The sequence below is a fragment of the Staurois parvus genome, unplaced genomic scaffold (genome assembly GCF_062004578.1).
Source record: "Staurois parvus isolate SC_StPar_1 unplaced genomic scaffold, SC_StPar_1.0 ptg000388l, whole genome shotgun sequence".
Classification (NCBI taxonomy): domain Eukaryota; kingdom Metazoa; phylum Chordata; class Amphibia; order Anura; family Ranidae; genus Staurois; species Staurois parvus.
Window position 1 is genome coordinate 281,760 of NW_028318184.1, and position 24,983 is coordinate 306,742.

General features: G+C 41.2%; 1 protein-coding gene across 2 annotated transcripts in view; it reads left to right on the forward strand.

Moving 5' to 3' along the window:
• The window catches only part of LOC149455743 (adhesion G protein-coupled receptor F5-like), a 268,072-nt gene that overhangs the window by 77,206 nt on the left and 165,883 nt on the right, over positions 1-24,983 (forward strand). Inside the window, exon 1 of one of the 2 annotated variants that reach the window (XM_089685890.1) lies at positions 23,601-23,758. The exons of the other annotated variant lie outside the window; for it this stretch is intronic. The gene's annotated coding sequence lies outside the window, so the exon portion shown is untranslated. Of the gene's footprint in view, positions 1-23,600; positions 23,759-24,983 lie in introns of those variants that run through there. 2 annotated transcript variants of the gene reach the window in all.

Here is a 24,983-nt window from a genome sequence, read left to right on the forward strand (position 1 = left end):
ATTCTGACACTGGGGGGGGGGAGCTGACTAACTGCGACAGACATCCCAATGACACTAATACAGTGATCAGTGCTAATAAAAAGCACTAACACTATACTAATGACACTGGACAGGAAGGGGTTAACATCTGGGGTGATCATAGGGTTAACTGTGTGCTGTTTTACTATATGTGCTGTGTGTGTTTTACTAGGGAGACATGCTGCTTTGCATTGCTCTGCAATACAAAGCAGCCTGTTCATGCTGACAGGGGAGAGATCTATGTTGTTTACACACAGACCTCTCCCCTTTCACTGTTCCTCGGTGATAGTCGGGTGTCGGCGGGGAATCTCTGGCCAGGACCTGGTGATCGAAAGCTGTAGCCGCCGGGTAGGGCCTGCCCGGAAATGCAAAATCAAGTGTATATACAGGTGAAACTTGAAAAATTAGAATTTCGTGCAAAAGTTCATTTATTTCAGTAATGCAACTTAAAAGGTGAAACTAATATATGAGATAGACTCATTACATGCAAAGCAAGGTAGCTCAAGCCGTGATTTGTTATAATTGTGATGATTATGGCTTACAGCTCATGAAAACCCCAAATCCACAATCTCAGAAAATGAGAATATTGTGAAAAGCTGCAATATTCTAGGCTCAAAGTGTGCTAATTAAGCCATAACACCTGCAAAGGGTTCCTGGGCCTTTAAATGGTCTCTCAGTCTGGTTCAGTAGGAATCACAATCATGGGAAAGACTGCTGACCTGACAGTTGTGCAGAAAACCATCACTGACACCCTCCATAAGGAGGCAAACCCTCAAAAGGTAAATGCAAAAGAAGTTGGATGTTCCCAAAATGCTGTATCAAAGCACATTAATAGAAAGTTATGTGGAAGGGAAAAAGTGTGGAAGAAAAAGGTGCACAAGCAGCAGGGATGACCGCAGGCTGGAGAGGATTGTCAGGAAAAGACCATTCAAAAGTGTTGGGGACTTTCACAAGGAGTGGACTGAGGCTGGAGTCAGTGCATCAATAGCAACCACACACAGACAGATCCTGGACATGGGCTTCAAATGTCGTATTCCTCTTGTCAAGCCGCTCCTGAACAACAAACAACGTCAGAAGCGTCTTACCTGGGCTAAAGAAAAACAGACCTGGTCTATTGCTCAGTGATCCAAAGTCCTCTATTCTGATGAGAGCAACTTTTGCATCTCATTTGGAAACCAAAGACCCAGAGTATGGAGGAAGAATGGAGAGGCACACACTGCAAGATGCTTGAAGTCCAGTGTGAAGTTTCCACAGTCTGTGTTGATTTGGGGAGCCATGTCATCTGCTGGTGTTGGTCCACTGTGCTTCATTAAGTCCAGGGTCAATGCAGCTGTCTACCAGGAGATTTTGGAGCACTTCATGCTTCCTTCCGCAGATGAGCTTTATGGGGATGCTGACTTCATTTTCCAGCAGGACTTGGCACCTGCCCACACTGCCAAAAGCACCAAAACCTGGTTCAATGACTGTGGGATTACTGTGCTTGACTGGCCAGCAAACTCGCCTGACCTGAACCCCATAGAGAATCTATGGGGCATTGCCAAGAGAAAGATGAGAGACATGAGACCGAACAATGCAGAAGAGCTGAAGGCCGCTATTGAAGCATCCTCGTCTTCCATAACACCTCAGCAGTGCCACAGGTTGATAGCTTCCATGCCACGCCGCATTGAGGCAGTAATTGCTGCAAAAGGGGCCCAAATAAAGTACTGAGTACATATGCATGCTTATACTTTTCAGAGGTCCGATATTGTTCTATGTACAATCCTTGTTTTATTGATTGCATGTAATATTCTAGTTTTCTGAGATTGTGGATTTGGGGTTTTCATGAGCTGTAAGCCATAATCATCACAATTATGACAAATCACGGCTTGAACTATCTTGCTTTGCATGTAATGAGTCTATCTCATATTTTAGTTTCACCTTTAAGTTGCATTACTGAAATAAATGAACTTTTGCACGATATTCTAATTTTTCGAGTTTCACCTGTATATGTGATTTTGGGCAGCCCTGCCTTCCTGTACCAGTAGTTCTGCTATAGGGCGGCAGGGAAGCTGTTATAAACCCTTTCTTAACACTGCCCCCTCCTTATCTATATAACTCCTTGTGCACAGGAAGAGAGCACAGGAAGATATCAGCTCAAAAGGCTTCTGGCAAAATTAGCAGGTATTTTTACCTTATTAAAATGGCAGTAAACTGCAAAAAAAAAATCTCGAAAAACTTCTCCATGCAGGTTAAGAGCCTATTGTGCTAGTGTGCATCGCACACTAGGACATTATGAAAGACTTACCTGAAAAAGAAGCCCTCCTGCAACTCACAGTCACTGCTCACCAAGGCTTCCATCTTCAGCCAGTCTTCCTTCTGGGTTCGCGGGCAGTGGCTGTTTGACTGGCGAAGACGCGATGACGTCACTCCCGCGCATGCACGAAGGAGTTTCGGCTGTGGCACGGTTCTCTCAATGGATAGCACGTCGGCCATTGAGAAGGCAGTGCGCATGCCCTGTGACATCACCGGTGCTTCTGCAGTAAATATCTCCTAAACGGTGCAAGCTATTTACATTACCTACAGGTAAGACTTAATAAAGGCTTACCTGTAGATAAAACATAAAAAAAATTTACTTCCACTTTAAACATATATAACAAAAACTTGTAAATGTTATATTTACCAGACAAAAAAGAGCAAATAAGAGGCCTTTATTTCTTGGGTTCACATACCCTTTAGGGAGCAAAATGGAGTCGGGACAGCTGACATACATTCAATGTTCAACTTCAGGTCTGCTTAAAAATGACTTTTTACATAACTTCATGAAAGTTATGTCATTTCTAATTAGAGGCTCTTTAAACAGAATTGGCACCATGCCTTCTTCTACCAGAGTAACAGGAAGTTCAGCTACAGTTCCAGGTGCTGATCGTCTGCACTGAAACTTATCACTAGTGTCTGTTTGCACCATCAGGAAGGCGATTAAACTCACTGTGCCAGCCAAAATCATTCATCCTCATTTTACTGCAGTTAGTCACTTTTCAGTATCTTAACATCAAGGCTGCTAATGTTTTCTTTTCTGATGAGTGAATCATCAGCCGCTCACTGCCAGAATGACTTTTTCCGCCTGGCTCTACTTTGATCTGTGAATCAAAAAGATTTATGCTTTAAAGATAGGATAAATGAAAAGTACTGTTGAAAAATATTGAGAAAAGCCATTAGTGCCCACTAATTTATACAGCTACATGGATGTTCTCCTTGTTTTTGTGTGGGTTTCTTCTGGGTTCTCTGTTTTGTTGCCACATGCCAAAGAAATGCTGGTAGTTTAACTGGTTCCTGTCTAAATTGGTCTTTGTACAGTGCCTTGAAAAGGTATTCAAACCCCTTGAAATTTTCCATATTTTGTCAGGTTACAACCAGAAACGTAAATATATTTTATTGGAATTTTTTGATATAGACCAACACAAAGTGGCACATAATTGTGAAGTGAAAGGAAAATGATAAATGGTTTCAAAATGTTTTACAAATGAATATCTGAAAAATGTGGCATGCATTTGTATTCAGCCCCCTTTACTCTGATACCCCTAACTAAAATCTAGTGGAAGCAATTGCCTTCAGAAGTCACCTAATTACTAAATAGAGTCCACCTGTGTGTAATTTAATCTCAGTATAAATACAGCTGTTCTGTGAAGCCCTCAGAGGTTTGTTGGAGAACATTCATGAACAGACCGCATCATGAAGGCCAAGGAACACACCAGACAGGTCAGGGATACAGTTGTGGAAAAGTTTGAAGCAGGGTTAGGTTATAAAAATTATCCCAACCTTTGCACATCTCACGGAGCTCTGTTCAATGCATCATCCGAAAATGGAAAGAGTATGGCACAACTGCAAACTTACCACGACATGGCTGTCCACCTAAACTGACAGGCCGGGCAAGGAGAGCATTAATCAGAGAAGCAGCCAAGAGGCCCATGGTAACTCTGGAGGAGCTACAGAGATCCACAGCTCATGTGGGAGAATCTGTCCACAGGACAACTATTAGTCGTGCACTCCACAAATCTGGCCTTTATGGAAGAGTGGCAAGAAGAAAGCCATTGTTGAAAGAAAGCCATAAGATGTCTCATTTGCAGTTTGCGAGAAGCCATGTGGAGGACACAGCAAACATGTGGAAGAAGGTGCTCTGGTCAGATGAGACCAAAATTGAACTTTTTGGCCTGAAAGCAAAACGCTATGTGTGGCAGAAAACTAACACTGCACATCACCCTGAACACAGCATCCCCACCGTGGAACATAGTGGTGGCAACATCATGTTGTGGGGATGCGTTTCTTCAGCAGGGACAGGAAAGCTGGTCAGTGTTGATGGGAAGATGGATGGAGCCAAATACAGAGCAATCTTAGAAGAAAACCTGTTAGAGTCTGCAAAAGACTTGAGACTGGGGTGGAGGTTCACCTTCCAGCAGGACAACGACCCTAAACATACAGCCAGGTCTACAATGGAATGGTTTAGATCAAAGCATATTCATGTGTTAGAATGGCCCAGCTAAAGTCCAGACCTAAATCCAATTGAGAATTTGTGGCAAGACTTTAAAATTGCTGTTCACAGACACTCTCCATCCAATCTGACAGAGCTTGAGCTATTTTGCAAAGAAGAATGGGCAAAAAAGTCCCTCTTAAAAAGACTTGCAGCTGTAATTGCAGCGAAGGGTGGTTCTACAAAGTATTGACTCCAGGGGCTGAATACAAATGCACACCGCACTTTTTACATTTATTTGTAAAACGTTTTGAAAAACCATTTCTCATTTTCCTTCCACTTCACAATTATGTGCCACTTTGTGTTGGTCTATCCCATAAAATCCCCCAAAAAATACATTTATGTTTTTGTTTTTAACATGACAAAATGTGGGAAATTTCTAGGGGTATGAATACTTTTTCAAGGCTGTATGTGTGTACAAATTGGCTATGCATTTGTATTATCACATTCTACATGCCAGTATCAAGCTGAGCAATTGGGGAAAAGACCTGGAAATCTACCACATAAAATTGAAATAGCTTGCAATTGTATCAGACACAGAGCCAGAGTTTCATAGAGACTTGTATATGACTGAATGGATATACTGTATATGCATAGAATGTATATAAACGTCTCTCTTCAGCTAAGTGAGAAATACAAGCATGACCGGATCTAGGGGGGTGCTGGGGTGGTCTGTGCCACCCCAGATTTCAGTTGTGCCCCCCCCCAGACTGCTGAGCTCCTTCCCCCCTCAACCCCACACTCAGAGCGGGGACAAAGGAAAGGGAGCCTGGAGCAGTTAAGTCCAGAAAGTGACGAGAGTGCAAGGAGTAGCGGTTCTGTGCTCTGCCCCCTCCTGTCAGAGCAGCGCTGTTCCATATAATGATGAAACAGGATCGCTCCGTCCATCGGACTGTACACAGTTTCAATACCTGCCCCTATCTCCTCCAAGGACCGCTTATATCGTACAGCAGTAAATGTAGATCGGGGCGGATAATGAAATTGTGTACAGCCCCATGGTGAGAGCGATCCTGTGTCATCAGCTATATGGAGCAGCTCTGTTCTGACAGGAGGAGGGGGCAGAGCACATCACCGCTCCTTCAGACTGTAAATTGGGAGGATGGGGAGAGGGGGGGCCTACAGGCAAATTGTACATAATGAGGGGGATAGGTGTGGGGGGCAACAGTCATTTGTACTTGGGATGAGAAGGAGCTATCTGTGCTACAATGGGTAATGGTGATTTGGGGGGGGGGTTTCGGCTAGGAGAAGGATTTGGGGGGATTTAAGCCAGGAAGGGGCATAGGGGAAATTTGTGTGCTTATTTGTGCTAAGAGGAGGTGGGGGATTTGGGCTAAGTGGGGGCAGAGGATTTGGAAAGGGAGAGGATCTGTCCTGGGAAGGGTACTTTGGAAGGAGTTGTGCTAAGAGTAGGAATTTAGAGGAATTTGTCATAGGGAGGGGATTGGGGGGAGGGGGTGGGGATTTGTGCTAGAAGGGGGATGGGGGGTTTGTGCTAGGAGAGGGGATTAGTGGGGGGATTTGTGCTAGGAGGGGGGATTAACGGGGAGATTTGTGCTAGAAGGAGGGGTGGGGGGGTTGTGCTAGGAGAGGGGATTAGTGGAGGGTTTGTGCTAGGAGGGGGAAATAGCGGGGGAATTTGTGCTAGAAGGGGGGATTGAGCAGTTTATGCTAGGCGGGAGTATTAGTGGGGGGATTTGTGCTAGGAGGGGGTTTGGGGGGCTGAGGATTTGTGCTAGGAGGTGGTGAGGGAATTTGGGTTAAGAGAGGCGACTGGGGGGGGATTTGGAGATTTGTGCTTGGATGGGAGATTTGAGAGGAAGGTGGATGTGATGATTTTTTGGGTGAGGGAGATTTGTGCTAGGGCAAGGGAATTGGGGGCATTGAAGGCAGGATTGGGGGGCAAAGCTTTGTGCTGGGATGGGGGTTTATACTGGGAGGAGGGGAGATTTTTGCATTGTTGTTTGGGGAGAATGTTGGCTTGCAGACAGAAGTTATGCTTGGGGGGAGCATGCTGATTCGTTCTCTTTTTTTCTTTTTTGATGGGGGAGATTTATGCTGAAACATGATGTTCACACATGGGGGGGCTTAGTTTGTCATCTTCACCCTGGGAGCTAGACAACCTTGTCCTGGCACCACATACAGGGCAGTCAATAGAACTCCTACTCCCCACACAGCACATAGCTGAAATCGGATTCCCATACCGACACAGCCTCGATCTGCAGTGTATAGTTGGCTGCTATGTTGCAGTTCTGACCCTGTCCTCTCCTCTTCTGACTCCTTTCCTCTACCCTGCTGACCCTCTGTACCCTGTCCTGCTGACCTCTGTCCTCCATCCTGCTGACCCCTGTACACTGCCCTTCTGACCACGGTCATCTTTCCTGCTGACTCCTTTTTCCTGCCCTGCTGCCCTGTCTTTGCCCTGATAACCCCTGCTGACCTCCCATTCTCTGCCTTCTGACCCCTATCCTGTGCCCTACTGAATCTCTGTATACTGCCCCACTGACTCTTGTACACTCCTCTGCTGATCTCCCATCCTCTGCCCTGCTGACCCCTATTTTGTCCCTTACTGACCACCTGTACACTGCCCTACTGAGTCTTGTACACTCCTCTGCTGACCTTTCAACCTCTGTCCTGCTGACCCCCTGTACACTGCCCTATTGAGTCTTGTACACTGCCTTGATAACCTGCTGTAAACTGCCCTACAAACTAATGGCCTCTGTACTCTGCCCTACAAACTGCTGTTGCTCTCTCTCTGCCCTGCTGGCCCTTCTGTACACTGCCCTACTGACTTCTATACACTGCCCTCTTGCCTTGCATTCTCTGCCCCCTGATGTTTTTCACTGCACCCCCACATCAGACAGGCTAGATCCGGCCCTGAATACAGTACTGTGCAAAAGTTTTAGGCAGGTGTGAAGAAATGCTGTAAAGTAAGAATGCTTTCAGAAATATATATTTTAATTGTTTATTTTTATCAATTTACAAAATGCAAAGTGAGTGAATAGAAGAAACATTTAAATCAAATCAATATTAGGTGTGACTACCCTTTGGCTTCAATTCAACATCAATTCTTACACTTGCACACTTTGTACACTTGCACAAAGTCAAGGATTTTGTAAGATTAGAGTCAGGTGTATGATTAACTAATTATACCAACAGGTGCTAATGAGCATCAGTTTCATGTGCAGGTTGAAACACAGTCATTAAACATGAAACAGAAACAGCTGTGTAGTAGGCTTAAAACTGGGTGAGGAACAGCCAAACTCTGTGTTTAAGGTGAGGTTGTGGAAGACTGTCTCATGCCACAGGTCATACACCATGGCAAGACTGAGCACAGCAACAAGGCACAAGGTAGTTATACTGCATCAGCAAGGTCTCTGCCAGGCTAGATTTCAGAGCAGACTGGGGTTTTGAGATGTCCTGTTCAAGCTCTTTTAAAGAAGTACAAATAAAAGCAACATTGCGGATCATAGAATAAGTGGTCAATTAAACATAATGCAGCAGATGAAAGACACATCATATTTACTTCCCTTTTACATTGGAAAATGTCCAGCGGTGCTATCAGCACCAATCTGGTGGAAACTAGTGGGACCCAGGTACACCCATCTACTTTCTGGATAAGTCTAGCCAGAAGTGGTCTTCATAGAAGATTTGCTGCTAAAGCTATACTTCTGAGATGGAATCAAGACTAAGAGACTCAACTATGCACAAAACATAGGGAACGGGGTGCAGAAAAATGGCAGTAGTGGCTCTTGACTGATGAGTCAAAATATGAAATATTTGGCTGTAGCAGGAGACATAAAAATCAAAAATGTCTTTGAGGATTTAGAGGTTTTTCCTTATGTAAGCTGCTCTTATTATTATTTGTTAAGAAGCACTCGCTTGAATGTCTATTGTAGCAGGAGACAGTTTGTTCACGGAAGGGCTGAAGAACAGTACAATGATGAGTGTCTGCAGACAACAGTGAAGCATGGTGGAGGTTCCTTGCAAGTTCTGAGCTGAATTTATGCAAATTGAGTTGGAGATTTGGTCAGGCTCAATGGTGTCCTCAATGCTGAGAAATACAGTAAGATACTTATCCATCATGCCATACCATCAGGCAAACATGTGAGTGGCCCCAAATTTATTCTGCAGCAGGACAACAAGCTCAAACACACAGCCAATGTCATTAAGAACTGTCTTCAGTGTAAAGAATAACAAGGAGTCCTGCAATTGATGGAATGGCCCCCACAGAGCCCTGATCTCAACATCATGGAGTCTTTCTGGGATTACATAAATAGACAGAAGGATATGAGGTAGCCTAGATCCATAGAAGATCTATGGTTAGTTCTCCAAGATGTTTTTAACAACCTACCTGCTGAGTTGCTTCAAAAACTGTGTGCAAGTATATCTAGAAAAAATGATGCTGTTTTGAAAGCAAAGGATGATCATGCCAAATATTGATTTGATATGGATATCTCTTCTATGCATTTACTTTAAAGTTTGTTAACCTCCCTAGCGGTATTCCCGAGTGTAGCTCGGGGTAGAGTTTCAGTACCAAAAGCGGTAACCCCGAGCTACACTCGGGCTTACCATGCAGCGTTGCATAGGGAGTCCCTGCAGTGCTTACCTTGTCCTTTGCTCCCGCGATGCGTCCCCTGCAGCGTCCCCAGCCATCTCCTCTGGCCGATGCCGGCATCCGGCTTCCGTGTTCCGGTCCCTGTGACGTCGGGACGTATGGGCGCCGGAACCGGCAGCAAATTTGAAATTTTTTAAAAAATGTAATTTTTTTTAAAAATGATTATTACATAGTAAAACATTGCTGTTTCAAAACATTTCACATACATTTTGTCCCTACTGCTATGTCCTGTCCCCTGCCTGCATTTTGACTGTTCTTTCTGCCCGAAAACATAGAAAAGTCCATGACGTCCAAAAAGCGTCCATTTATGTCAAGAGCTGTTTTAGACCAGCTAGAGAACAGCGATAGTAAATCAGAACCACTTGCAGAATTGAGTGATAATGATTCGTGGGGAAATTTGTCATCAGACACTGAAAACGATTTTGCGACTTTGCTCAGCGATGTTGGAACTTGCCGCTATATTTCAAATTTCAGTGTTTTTGGTTTGATTATATTATTGAATTAAATTTATTATTATTATATTATTATTTTTTATGATTAGTTATTAAATTATAATTTATGATTTCGTGTTTTAAGTTTTATCACATCCGGAACGTTTACTAGACTCTTGTTCGGACAGATTTCAGTGAGTTATTCATAAATTACAGGCCTACAATAAAACAAAAATACATATTTCCATGCAAAAAAATGGTACCGCTTTCAGCACCAAAAATCTGAAATAATCATACCGCTAGGGAGGTTAATTGATCAAAAATAAACCATTAACACTTCTATTTCTGAAAGCATCCTTAAATTACAGCATTTTTTTACACCTGCCTAAAACATTAGCACAGTACTGTATAGGATCATCTATACTGAGTGTGAATTTATAGTTTTGTGCTCCAAGGGGTCCAATCTGACAGCAATCATCCATAAAAATAGAACCATGGGTGTTTCCTCCTGATAAGAGGTACCACTCAGCATTTGTAGACGTATTTGTTTTTCTGAAGTGCATGTAGGTAAAAGTCACACATTTTATATCTTAACTGCTTTAGTACTGCTGTAAGCCTTTAAACAGTACACAGAGACAGTGTACGTAGCCAAGCTGAGCAGCTCTGTACCTTGTGATCACTGTGATGACCAATCATAGTAATCACACATGTAAACATAGTATTGTTTACATTGGAGAACCCTTCCTTTCCTCTTACAGCACAGGCAAGGGAGGAATCTGTAGAATCCTATGAATGGAAATTCTATGACCTTCATGTGTGCTCAGCGTTTAGCTCCATTTAAAAACTGGAGCTTTCCCAGACTCATATTAGATCTATATGCAACCTTTCACTGTCATATGTATGTATTAATTTTTTCTCCCAGACCGGGAAGGACTCAGAGGTACGTGGATGTAAACAGATACACGTGCGTTCATATCCACACATACATTTACATTTGCACATGTGTTTAGATCTACCTGCCCATAGACTTTATATGTAACTTCTGATAAGGTCTGCCTGATGTCTAACCCTTTCCCCACCCCTCCTTTGCTGATCCCCTGCTCAATAGTCTGTCTCTCAATGTGACATATATTAACCCCTTTACCCCCCTTATTCTGCACATTAACCCCTTCATCGCCCTTCTCTCACTCTATGTGACCTATACCACTTTACCTGCTCCTTCTTCAGTGTATGACCTGTACAATAATGTATCTAGTGCACCATTACCAGGCTCTATGTTTTAGCCACCTTAGTATCAGCATGTTTCTTCATTTCCAAAAGAAAAAGAGAGATCACTTTTGGATGGCTACTCTCCAAAACCGTGAGTATTCATACTGTCCTGGCATTTTTATTTGGTATGTTTTATAAAAGAAGCTGTTGTTTTTCCTTTATTTTATACAAAATAAAAAACTCAGTGGTGACAGCTCTTATCTGTCTAAAAAATTTATATACAATTCATTTAGGTGTAGTGTTGCATGACGGAGTTATTGTTAGTCAAAGTATCACAGTGCTGAAATCTGAAAAGTGGCCTGATAATGAAGGGGTGTACAGGCTGGTACTCAAGTGGTTAAAAGGAGTTTCCAGCCTCTATTTTCAGTTTATTTCAGTTTGAAAATAGTCTCATGGTGAAGTTACACATATTATGATAGCATTAATATAAAAATCCAGCACTGTAAAACCTGCAAATAACTTTATTGCCATTTTTTATATCTACCAAGATTAGATAGTCAATGAATGGGAAAAATCTTACCATAAAATGCCTGTAGGTAGGGTGTGACTGGCAGAAGGATTATTGTGGTAGAAGCATGAGTTTTTTTTATATGAAAGTTACCAATAACACAACCCTCATGGTGACATACACTATACAACCAGTGGTTGACCAACACACCACTTTGAGCATTAATCGGAGTTCCACCCCCTGCCTCCCCACAAACAGATCTTTTTGACCATAACAAGCTCTACTCTTCTGGGAGCTTTCCATTTTGAAGTGTGTCTACGGAGTTTATTCATCCAAAAGAGCTTTCGTGAGGTACAGACATTGGACAAAAAGACCTGGCTTGCAATTGGTTTTCCAGTTTATCTCAAACGAGTTTAAAAGGGTTCAGACCAGAGTTTTGTGCAGGCCACTCAATTTCCTCTGCATTAAACTATGTCTTTATGGATCTGGCTTAGTAGGGAAAGGACTTCCCCATAATTATTGCCACAAGGTTGGAGGCAGTGGTGTATTTAGTTCATGTGCTGCCCTAAAATTGGGTGCCCCACACCCCACCAGCACCCCTACACCACCAGCACTTCCCGCCATCCTCACTTGGCCCTTGGCAAATGCCTTGTGGTAAATATTCTCCTCGCAGCTGGTTGGAGGTACATAATTGTCTTTGTATACAAAGACATTACCAGTGCCCTTTGCCAAAAACACCTGAACACAATCATTTGGAGAGGTATCCAATAGTTTTGGTCATATAGTGTAATCACATTTCTGAAGCCTTTAGTGGAAAGGTATACATCAGAAGGCAGGCACAAATTTAATTTGTGTGAAACTGTTGCAAAAAAAGTAAACAAGAAAGCTAGTATATCACAGTGACCAAAGCTGCTGCACCCCCTGCTTGGCACATTAATGTGCTAATTCTATGCCCTGGGAATATATGCAATCTTTTTCAGTTATATGTTGCACACACTGAGACAGTGATTTTCCTTTTTCTGAGGCGCATGTCACATTCCACAGGAACATGCAACGCATGTGGATGATTGTTTATTTGTCGCAGTAGTAAAAATATTGCAATCTGCACTATTTTAATGTCACAGCACTGATAGTTTATTAGGCTCTTTGTATAGTTGGTGCACTGTTCTGAAGGATTATTTGCATATGGTACAAGAGTGTAGGATCACCACCTTCTCCCACTACACGTCTTTTACTGACAACTCCCTTTCTTTGTCACCATGGAGATGATTCATTCAAATTCTTTGTTTACATCCTAAGCTATTCTCTTAAGAGTATAGGAATGCATGTAAAAGTTTAATTTTTACATAATGGTAACACAAAAGTAGGAAATCATTAACAAGAATACTGGCTTTCTTTTTAATACAGAACTCAAGGCCAAAAATCGTTATCGTCATTCTAATCCCCTTCCTTAGACTCCTCTCCTCCCCCAGCCTGCTGATTAGACAAGGAATATCAGAAGCACATTGAAGAGCTAATTGTCTTTTCTCCTCCTGTTAGCATTTTCAGAATGTTAGACTGACAGCATGGTTCAAGGCAACAGAGTCCTGAGTGACTCCTGATGCTGACCCACCAACTCTCTTAATGTATATCAGAAAAGCTGCTATTAATACCATTCAGGTATTTGCACTAGCTGTATGCGAAATATATTTATTTACTCTATTATGCCTCCATTTCAGACAACCCAATGGATATACTTGTGTCTTATATGATTTTATTGGAGGTAGACATATTGTATGATCACCAAAAATGTTTAAATGGTATCTCACCAAGGTCAGACTCTTTGAGATATCTGTAAGTTTCCTCTTAAAGTTTTTTTTTTTAATGGGGGATAGGGGGACATTCATTAAATCTGTTCATTGTTGATGCTCATAGCAAATGGCCCATGAATATTGGGGTATAGTAGGAGATCTCCTGAAGGAAGTTCTCTGTGTTATTATCTCCTTGGACCCCAAGGTCTGTCTTCTGAAGATTAGGCAAACATAGCAATAATATAATCCAACACATGCGATCTTGTAGATATCTACGTTGAAGTACTGCACTCTCTGAATTTCAACAATTACAGAAAATCTCAATTATATCAAAAAGGGAAGCTCTGAGATTAGAGGCAACCCTTCATTTCCTGAAAATATTGGAGACTGTATAAATATTACTGTGTCACATCATCTGTAAATCTACAAGGCTTTGCTTTGAATTTGCATGATGTTACAGGAAAAACTCCAACCTCACCTGTTTGTGTCCAATCTGCTTCAGCTTCTGTTGCTTGGTGAAAAACTGTGTAACGATAACTCCTGAAGGAGCTGCTAGAAATAAGTGGGTCCACCTACCTGTCCAGAAGCTGCTTGCCCTGTTACCAGTCCCAGTAGCTCACTGACAAACTCAGGCTCCAGTGTCAGGGGCTTTATTCAGTATATTTCAGAATACAGACAATGCAGGGAGGAGGGTTTAGGGTGCTGGATACCTGAGGTACAGCTTCTTGAAAATCTAGAAGCTACAAGCCCTTTAGCATCAACGGCATGACCACAATTCCTATGACTCTATAAAAGTAGTCACGGTCTACAGATATCATGACATAGCCTCTGTCCCTAGATCAAAGGTTCCACAATACCAGGAGCTGTAGGAGATATGTCCTTCTCACAATATTCAGGGGGTGGCATATGCAAAGCTCCCCTGCAACACTGTTCAATGTGGGATCCCTCCCTAGCACAGCTTCAACAGGTAACTTATCCTCAGGTCCCCAACCCAAAGCACATACTAGGCCTAGCCCAAAGTAGCAGCTTCCCATAAATGCAGACCACCTCTAAGGGGAAATCCCAGAGGAAAGAGAGACTCTACCCCGGTCCTCCTAAATATTTATCCTCTCCCCAGCTATAGCTTGGCTAGGTTGGATGCTCAACCTCCCACAAAATCCAATGACTGTTATAGATATGTCCCTTGGGCTACAGAGGGTCAGTCACAGCTGTTTCATTGTCTGTGGTGCAATTTTCATAGAGTGTCACCTGGTTGTGAAAGGATTAGGTGCAGAGACTGCCCCCTACCTATGCAAATTGAAGATTGGATGTGGGTTGTAGAAATTTCTTTGTAGCAGTTGGTATGCTCAGAGTAATGTTTTTGGAGTGTTATCTAGTTTTTTTTATTGCATACGCCCCATCCACACCTGAGCTATTTATCACACATTTCCTGAAGCGAAACATGACAACGTTCCATGTTAAGATTTCCATTGTATTCAATGGTACCTGTTCATATCTGAGCATCTTTCAGACAGAATTGCACATTTTGTATTTCATAGAATTCAATTGAAGCACCTGAAAATGCATGACCCAAACATGTAAATGCGTTTTTCGGGAATTTGTGCCTAATGTCTGCTTTCCTCCTCCTAGCAATTAGGGTCTATGCTGGATGTGGAGACTTTCTTCCGCCTGGTGAGGGCCCACAAGAACCTCCACGACCCTAATGATGCCCATTACAAGAACCATGCAAAATGTAAGTGGCCATGGGGAGAAATTGGCATAGCGAACATAGCTCAAGAGCTCTGATAGCACAAGACACCACAAAACCACAGAGAAAAACAAGAAAGCAGACATAAGGACGATCATGACATATGAAAAAACACATGAAAAAATGGATTTGTCTGTAGGGAAACATGAAAAAAAAGCTTCTAAATCGTTTGAAGACACTCATGCTCAAGTGTGAATTGGAACTTAAGTAATAATGAGTGCTGTATTGTCCACTTATACATGAGTAGTAAAGAGTATGGAAGGAGAACATGATACTTATTTATTTGCACTAACAGTTACATTTTCAGAACAGAATTGCAGGGGTCTACACCCTTTTTGTAAGGAAAGGACAGTACCCAGCTGTGATGCTGCGAGTGCAATCACCTTAAAGGGTTTGTTCACCTTTACCAAAAAGCTGACTATGCCTGTATGGGGCATCTGTAATAAAGACAAACTGCAGCTTTTACCAAAGATAAATAATACCCTTGTTATAGGTGTAGGCCATTTACATACTTTCTGAAACCAGTCCAGCCTTGTTGCTAGGATGTTGCTAAGACTTCTTATGGCTTTCTTTCAACAATGGCTTTCTTCTTGCCACTCTTCCATAAAGGCCAGATTTGTGGAGTGCACGACTAATAGTTGTCCTGTGGACGGATTCTCCCATCTGAGCTGTGGATCTTTGCAGCTGCTCCAGAGTTATCCACAACTTTATCCCTGACCTGTATGGTGTGTTCCTTGGCCTTCATGATGCTGTTTGTTCACTAATGTTCTCTAACAAAACTCTGAGGGAAGGTTTTTGACTTAAATGCATAGAATGCATTAAGATAAAAAAACATTACGTCTTTAGAACCACTTTAAAACAAGCCACCACTGACCTCTGAAGCTGTAGAGGCTGTGGAGCAATTCATCCTCAAAGTTCACAAGAGAAGCAGTAAAGTCATTCAAGTTAGGTCTCAGCAATTTATCATATTTACAGATTATATGGATGGTTGGCAGGCTAAATCTGTGTGCATGTGTACCAAAAATCATCAGGTTCAGCAGGAATTGAACTAAATTTGGTATGTGTGTACTACTTACCACTGTCTGTTCTACAGAAGCAGGTCTAATGACCAGCTTCTATTGAGCGGGACTACTGGAAAATCACCATTCAATCAGTGCTTGCAGCCAATGGCTACAGTGCTGATCAGTGTGTTCTGGTTGGAGTCCCCACTGCCAAGAATACAATAGTGCAGCTGGAAAGATTTTCATATCCACATCAGCTGCGTGGATGCAAGGATTTGTGAGGTTTTTTTTCTAACCCACTGGCTGAACAAAAAAAAACTCAATGTGTATACACTGCTTTTTAGTCTCAACTGGGAGAAGGAGCAAAATAAGATACTACTCAAAAAAGAAAGTGAAAGTGTTTTTGTTCTGCATATTGAAGGTGAAATGCTCTATGGTGCCTGCAGCTACAGAGGTCAATTAGGTCTTTTTTTTAAAGCCTATTTACTATTTGTTAAGGCCTCTTGCACATAGGCCATCCAGCTGCAGTACATTCTCCCAGTGTGTTAGTGTGCCCGGGAGCGCTAAGTGCAATGTACCAGCCTTTAGGGCCCTGTGTATTCATTGCAAAGACAGATGTTTACCTAATGCCCTTGTTAGTCACTGTGTTAGTAGTGCCCCAATTCACTGCCAGCAACAACCATATTGGTCAAGAGCCCCACCCACTGACTTCCTGCACAGGACCAAGATAGGATACACACACCTGTAACATGGAGAAACTCCGCCATCTTCAATCTCTCGCATTCTCCTGACCTGAGGCCCACCTCCAGAAATAAAGAATGTACACATATATCTGGGCCAACACGCCCTTATCCTCACCTCTTTAGTCCCAACATCAATAACTCTGGACACTGCACATCCAACATTAACATAGGATGGCTGTCCAACTCTTCCATTGCCCTCACCGTATTGCCCTATAGGTGGGTTCTCGAACTGAGGTCTACCCTGAAGGGTTCCCTGCTTAGGGCTGCAAGCTTACATGGCAGTATACTAGGGTAGCCTTTTCCCATCACAATCTGTCCAGGATCTTCTGGTTCAAGATTTTAAAGGCCTACTCCAGCTCCACCCACAATACTCAACCAGGGAAGGGGTTTCTCTAAAGGTGATACTAACCACTGCTTACACACTGTAAGAGAATATGTTGGCCTCAACCAGCATTTATTAACAGAATAAGACTAAGGAACCTTGAACTGGGTTTAAGAAGCATGAACAAAGGCTACTACAATGCTTTCATTAGATATTTTTGATTAATGTACCATGTCTTACATAGTCTTAATAATATGCATCAACATTTTGGAAACCATGCTTCTAATTTCTAAGTATGTATTTGTACAGGGATACCTTTGTTTTCTCATTACATATGCAGGTTCTGCTCACAGACTACTACTGTGATCATGATTGTGATTCACTGCTTCTTCTCACAAAAGGAATGTATTTATAAAAAATCTGCATGGCTGTTAGTCCATTAAAAATTCATGTAAACTAATTCTGCGCTAATGGTTCAAAATCAAAATGTTCTCAGGATATATTCTCTACATTATGGCCACTAGATGGTGCTGAGTGTCATAGGAAATATGTATTTTTCATCAGCCCCATCTAGTGGCCATAATGTGGTCTTTTCTGAAATTCACTTACTTGATCTGCAAACAATATATAGCAGGAGAACATTCATTATTTCCCCATTTATACAGAACAAATTGAGACACAGTTTCAATGGATGAACAGCTATGCACATTTTTTTATAAATACACTTCTAATAGTCAGGGAACTCTAGAAAATCAATGTGCTCCCCATGTGGGATATATCCTATCTCAACAGCTGTTAAGCAGGTAGCCATAGCAAATGTAAAATGCCCCACCACTACCCAGGAGTGTCAGTACTTTGCCTATTCAGAAGTTTCTGGCATTTGGATAAATAAGGGGCAATAAAGTCCATATACCTCCTAGCAACTTTTTTAACATTAGTTAAGAATTAAGAATCACTTTAAAATAAACATTAACAACAAAAGGAATCCTTAAACTATGTGGGTTATGTGAACTCTTGAGGTGTCAGATTTAGGATCTGAAGTCAGCAGGAAGGTGAATGTCAGGCCTTTGTTATGTATTGCTGCAGGTGACATACAGTATATGGGTGACAGTTTGTTGCGTGAGAAAGGAGCCGTTTGTTGTTTTATCTTTTCTTGTAAGTCATCCTTGCCACTATTACATTCCATCATCAAAGTACGCAGACATGAGCTGCTTTGCTTCCCATAAAGCCAGTTTTACCTTAGTTAATGATCCTCACCAATGGATATCATCAGACAGCAGTGGACACCTCTTATTCAGCCTTCTTGGGGAAAAAAAAACATTTTCAAGTATTATTTTTGTGTCTACTTACACTGGCCAAGCAAGACTCGAATGTCGGCCAAGTCAGCAGGATAAGCATATATTTAGGCTATGGGTGGCCCTTTTGATATCACTCAGTTCAACAAACAGTGACTGAAAAATCAAAGGATGAAAAGTACCCGTATTCGATCAGATGCACTCAGTGATTGGGAATTCTGGTGCTTGAATTTAATTGCTGGCAACGAGGAATCTGTTGGAAATGTACAATATGTGTGTATGGCAAGCATATTTATTTATTTAACCTCTTGCCGTCCGCCTGCTGTTTATAAACGTTAGGGCGGTGGCAGTCCAGGGGCGGGTTGCCGTTCCTAAACGGCACCCGCCTTTTCTAGCTGTGCGCGCCTGGGAGCACGCACCACCGCGATCAAGTCCCCGCTGTGTCCTCCGGACACAGTGAAACACCGATCGTCGGACGGGATCTCTATACGAGGTCCCGATCATGTGATCACTGATTGGCGAATCAGTGATCACATGCAAAGTAGTAAGCAAGATGTCACTTGTGACATCATTGCTTACTACGTGTGAAATCTGTGAATGATCACAGAGGTCACATGGTACAAGGCTATTCACAACAGCCTTGTACCATGTGACAAGCTGTGGCCAATCACAGCTCACTCAGTATTTCTCAATGACTGCAAGAATGCAGACAGAGAGAAAGAGAAATGATTGCTTTTACATCCTATATGGGTGTAAAAGCAATCAGTGTAAAAAAAAAAAAAAATCTTCATCACCCCCCACAAGTAGTACAGTGTCACCATGGTGACACTGTACTGCTAGGGTGACAGTATGTAAAAAAAAAAATAAATAAATAATAATATAAAAAAAAATAAAATAAAAATGTAAAAAAAATGTTTAAAAGTTATAATTTTTGGTTATAAACTAATTTGGATTTTTTTTTACTAAAAAAATAACGGAATAAATTTTGGCCAAGATTTATGATGAAATATTATTTATTTGCAAAATTTTATTTAAAAAAAACACTTTTTTTCAAATTTTTTTTTACTTTTTCATTTACATGGTAAAAACAATAAAAATCCCAGCGGTGAATAAATACCACCAAAATAAAGCTTTATCTGTCTCAAAAAAATTGTAAAAAATTCATATGGGTACAGTATTGCATGACCGCGCAATTGTCATTCAAAGTGTGATAGCGCTGAAAGCTGAAAATTGCCCTGGACAGGAAGGGGGTAAAAGTGTCCGGACATGAAGTGGTTAAAACCTTTATCCCAAAGTGTGAGCTGGAGTTTGACTTCACGTTTGTTAGTGTATCTATAAACTAGTGAAGCGCTATAAAATTATATATACTATAGTGCCATTAATAACTGATGGTGCTCTGTGATATTAAACTCATAAATACAAAAAATATATTAGTGACAAAAAAGTAAATGAGTGATAACAAATATATCTTGAGTGTTCATAATATTCAATAAACTTATTATACAATTTTTTACCATATAACAGTGAATCACACAAATGCAAAAATCATCCGTGTATATATAAGAAAGTCCATGCAAGTGAAACTTTGTGAAAAAAGTGATCTTCACTTCTAGTGCACAAAATCCTCAAATGGCAGCAGTGCCTGCTCACCTCCCCACATTGACCCACACAGGAGCCAAAAGGCTATTACTCTCCTCTATAACAGATCCTTATTGTAGATTGCTCATCCAGGGATCACAAGATTTCCACTCCACCTCCACTCAAGGGTTTACAAGACACAAGAGAAGATCAAGTCTGTTGCAATAACAATCTCTGGAACTGTACAAGGCTTCAGCTGGGCTGGAGCTGGCATGGTCAGGAAGGCTGCGGCTGTGGGGAGGTGAGCAGGCACTGCTGCCATTTGAGGATTTTGTGCACTAGAAGTGAAGATCACTTTTTTCACGAAGTTTCACTTGCATGGACTTTCTTATATATACACGGATGATTTTTGCATTTGTGTGATTCAGCCCTAGCTGCCAGCATTAGCATTTAGCCCCTCTGCTGTTTTTCACAGAAAATTTGTATCAATTGATCGTGGGCCAACGCAATTTACACGCACAACAATAGATCACCACCCACCCAAATTCAGTTCTTGCCAGGCAATTCACATGGAAACCTATCACCATTTTTGAATTAAAACCTTTTTTGGGCCTAACCCTCAACATAGGCATTACAAAAAAGAATGAATAGCTGCCTTCCGCAGCTTTCTTGGGTTCTCCTGTCCAACAGGGGAGTCCAAGAATGCAGCTGGCACTTCCATTGGCTGACCATAGAGCTGATCGGAGACTAGCATGGCTCCAGTCATCTCTATGGTCAAACAAACCCGAAGCTACGAGCATTTCATCATTTTGGTTTCACCAGATATAAACAGCACCATTTTAAAATTGGGAAAGCATCTGACCACACCAATCTTAGTGTGATCATATGCTTTAAGGGCATATTTAAGGGCTCTAAGGGATATTTACCTTCCCTGTGATAACAATAAAAATGATTTAAAAAAATTAAAGGGACAGTGTAAAAATGAAAAAAAAGCAAAATAAACAATAAAAAAAAATCCCCCCTCCCCCATCCCCATGTTTGCGTGCAAAGGCAAACACAAGCATCAGTCCCATGTCGATATGTACACAGAGATTGTACCATGCATGTGAGGTATCACCACGAACGTCAGATTGATGGCAGTAATTCTAGCATTAGACCTCCTGTGTAAATCTGTCTCCTATGGATATTTAAAATGTACGTAGTTTGTCACCGCTGCATGGTATGCGCAATTTTAAACCTTGACATGTTTGGTATCTATTGTCTTGGTGTAACATCCTCCTTTATATTTTATTAAACAATCAGACAATATATTGTGTTTTTGTGCATTAAAATAAAAAAAATGTATTTTTTCCAAAAACTTTGTGTTTGAAAAATCTCTGCTCAAATACTGTGTGATATAAAATATTGCAACACCCACCGTTTTATTCTCCAGGGCCTCTGCTTTAAAAAATATATAATGTTTGGGGTTCAAAGTAATTTTATAGGAAAAAGACAGTTTTTTCATGTAAACAAAAAGTGTCAGAAAAGGGTTGGAAGAGTGGGTGATGTGTGGCCGTAGCTTCTAATGTTGGCCCTGAAATGCCAGGATAGAAGAGCCCCCCCCCCCCCCAACTGACCCCTTTTTGGAAAGTACACACTCCAAGGTATTTGCTAAGGGGCATGGTCAATATTTTTCAGATCTCATTTGTTGCCACACGGTTTTGGAAATTGAAGAACGAAAACAAAAATGTATTTTTTCTGTTCTTTTTCAAAAATCTGTGACAAAAAAATTAGATCTGCAAAATACTCCCCATGCCTCTTATCAAATTCCTTTTGGTGTCTACTTTCCAAAAAGGGGTAATTTGGGGGGGGGGGGTGTTTGTACTATCCTGGCATTTTAGGGCCTCCGAAACTGTGATAGGTAGTCAAGAAGTGATATGAGGAAATATGCCCTTTGAAAGTTTTCCAAAAAAGTCCCTCACATGTGGTATCCCCATGCTCGGGAGAAGTAGCAGAATGTGTTTTGTGGTGTTATTCCACATATATCCATGGCATGCGTGAGCAATATATCATTTAAGTGACAACTTTGTGCGTAAAAAAAAAATATTTTTTTGTCACTTTCCAAACATGGGTAATTTGGGGGTGTTTGTACTGCCCTGGCATTTTAGCACCTCAAGAAATGTGATAGGCAGTCGGAAAGTAAAAGCTGCGTAAATTCCAATATATATACCATAGTTTGTAGACGCTATAACTTTCACACAAACCAATTAATATACACATATTGGGATTTTCTTTACCAAAGACAAGTAGCAAAATACATTTTGGCCTAAACGTACTAAATTTACTGACTAATGTTGAGTTTATTGGTAATTTTTTTATAACTAAAAGTAAAAAATCTTGTTTTTTTTTTTTTCAAATTCTTCAGTCTTTTTTAGTTTATTCACAAAAAATAAAAAACACAGTGGGTTATCAAATACCACCAAAAGAAAGCTCTGTTAGTGTGAAAAAAGGACATACATTTTTTTTGAGTACACATTGTATGACCGTGCAATTATTAGTTGAAATAGCACAGTGCCAAATAGCAAAAAATGGCCTTGGCATGAAGGGGGGCAAATCATTTGGAGGTGAAGGGGTTAAATGCAATTGTCTTTTTTTTAAATAACAAAAATGTTATACTTACTTGCTCTGTGCAGTGGTTTTGCACAGAGCAGCCTCAATCCTCCTCTTTTCAGGCCCCTCGCCCCTTCCTTCTGCTAAGTGCTCCCACAGGAAGCAGCTTGCTATGGGGCTCAGCCCTGCCCCATCTCTCTCCTCATTGTCTCACTAGCTGTGATTGACAGCAGTGGGAGTCAATGGCTGTCTTAGCCAATGAGGAGGGAGAGTCCCTGAAGAGCCGAGGCTCTTATGCATATCACTGGGTCACGATGGGGCTCAGGTAAGTATTAGGGGGGCTGGGGAGGCTGCTGCACACAGAAGGTTTTTTACCTTCATGCATAAAGGTAAAAAACCTTGAGGCTTTACAACCACTTTAAAGACCTAAGGAAGGCAGGTATACATCTTCACAATGATTATTCTCAGTGAAAGTATATTGTCTATGGCTCTATGGCTACCAGTGCCAGGCAAATGCATCAGCAGAAGAGGTATTGCTGATTACACTGGGAGAGCTCACTCAATCATAAATTACTAATTAAGTGAAAATTGTACAAAAAAAAAAAAAAAAGGGAAATAAAATGAAACACCTAGTGAACCTTTAGTTAAGTCTAATTAGTGTTTATTAACCCCTTCATCCTGTTCTTCCTTTGGATGATTTTTTTTTTTTACTTTTCCTACTGTGTATTAACTTTTCAATTTGTGATTGTTTTTGCATTGAAACACCTTTTGTACAGAAATGAGTCATTTCAGCGCATTTATTAAAGTGACAAATTGCAGAATAAAATCTGCACTTTGTATAAATATTTACTTTTCAAGATAACTTTCATGTTTTATTGGGATAGAAAAAGACTGCACAGTCTTATCATCCATCGCAATACAAACCCTGCACACGATTTTATGGCACAAAATGCACATTACGGCCAGTCCTGAAGCTCGGGGGGGAGGTGAGAGTTTTGGCCTTAGCCAGGCCAGTAAGACCTGAATATCCGGCTGTCCAGTTCTTTCACCTTTTGTTTCTAAAATAAAATCCAAAGGAAAACAAAACAAGTTTGTCCACATTTACAAAGCCTAAGTTAGAAGAAAACAGAAAGAGCTGCCGATGAGACATTCCTGAGTGGGAAAGCGTCATCAGGAAGTAAAGTCAGTAAAATATGTATAGTGGCTTTCAGCTCTGCTGCCTTCCTATCTCGAGGCATTCAGACCCAGTGTCTTCTCTGGAGTAGATGTCACGCATTCTCGTTTGCTGGAGATGATCTATATACTGCCTGCGGATTATTAATAAAAATGCTACTCACTCGAGATATCCTACAGCCAGGAACTACAACAGAAGAGTTTCAATAGCATCTAAAAGGATCAGAAGGAGCAGGTGAGAATGACAACCAGTTCAAATCTATATTGAATTGCTGAAAATATATAGAAGCCAATTTTTTTTAGTAAAATATAGGATGGATTCACCAGGATCATTTTGAGGATTTGGATGGAGAACGGTTTTAAGTGAAATTAGAACCTGTGGCTGCTGGAAACTTTTCTGAGAATATGTTTTTATGGGGGTCTTTGTAGTAGCAGGTTGATCTGCCTGGGTGTGGCTGTTTGACAATTTTGGTGTCTTTATGCTTGGTTAGAGGGGAGCATAGGGAATAAGATTTGTTTAAGTAAGCTGTATTATTAATTTGAATGGCTCAAGTGGATACTTATGGGTCCAGGTAGGGGGTTTGAGTTGCTTCTGTCTGTAACACCAATGATTTTAGTAGGGCCTGATCCAACTTTAGATAATTAAAAAAGACCTCAGGCAACCTCGGGATGGTCTGCATCTGCTTTACACAATTGAAGATTTCTCACCTGATTTGTAAATAAAGCAACTAGATAAACAGCAGGTATTACATTAGTTACTGGATATCCAAGCTCATTCATATCCACTTGGCACCCTTCTTCTGGATCAGTAGTTTTGAGTGGTGAGGTCCTGATACTGTGAAATCTACAAACTTTAATGCTGGATTGTGTCACCTAATAAAATATGTGTGGACTTGGTGGCTAATAAGCATTATGAGTTATGACTGGGTTGTCAAACCTGCGGCACAAGATAGCTATAAATGTGGTGCAACACAAAATCGTAAACTTACTTGAAAATGGTGTTTTTTTTTATTTTTCTTAATTTCTTGTAAAAATGCATTCAGAATTAGCAAACACGTAACCAAAGAAAAAATTGACAGTGGCTCTTTATTGGACTTTCATAAGTTTTATCTTCCGAAAGAAAAATATTCTCCTCTTCACAATCGTGCCTTATTCATGTCATCAGCAGCTCCTATATTTGTGAGCAACTATTTTCAAGGATGAAACACACAAAGGGCTGAAATAGAACCAAAGTACCTGATGAGCACCTTGAAATTTCATTGAGAATTGGTTCATTGTCAAGAGTGAAGTAATGATGGTTAAGTACTTGGGCACTTTTACGCCATTTGTTCACTACACCTTCAACCACAAGAATGGATCAAGACCATTTTGAGTGGCCATTGTTAGGTTTGGCACAAGGTTAAGTGCTGTCAGGTTGAGAGTAAAAGAGAACCTGTTTTGAGAGAAATATGGACGCTGTC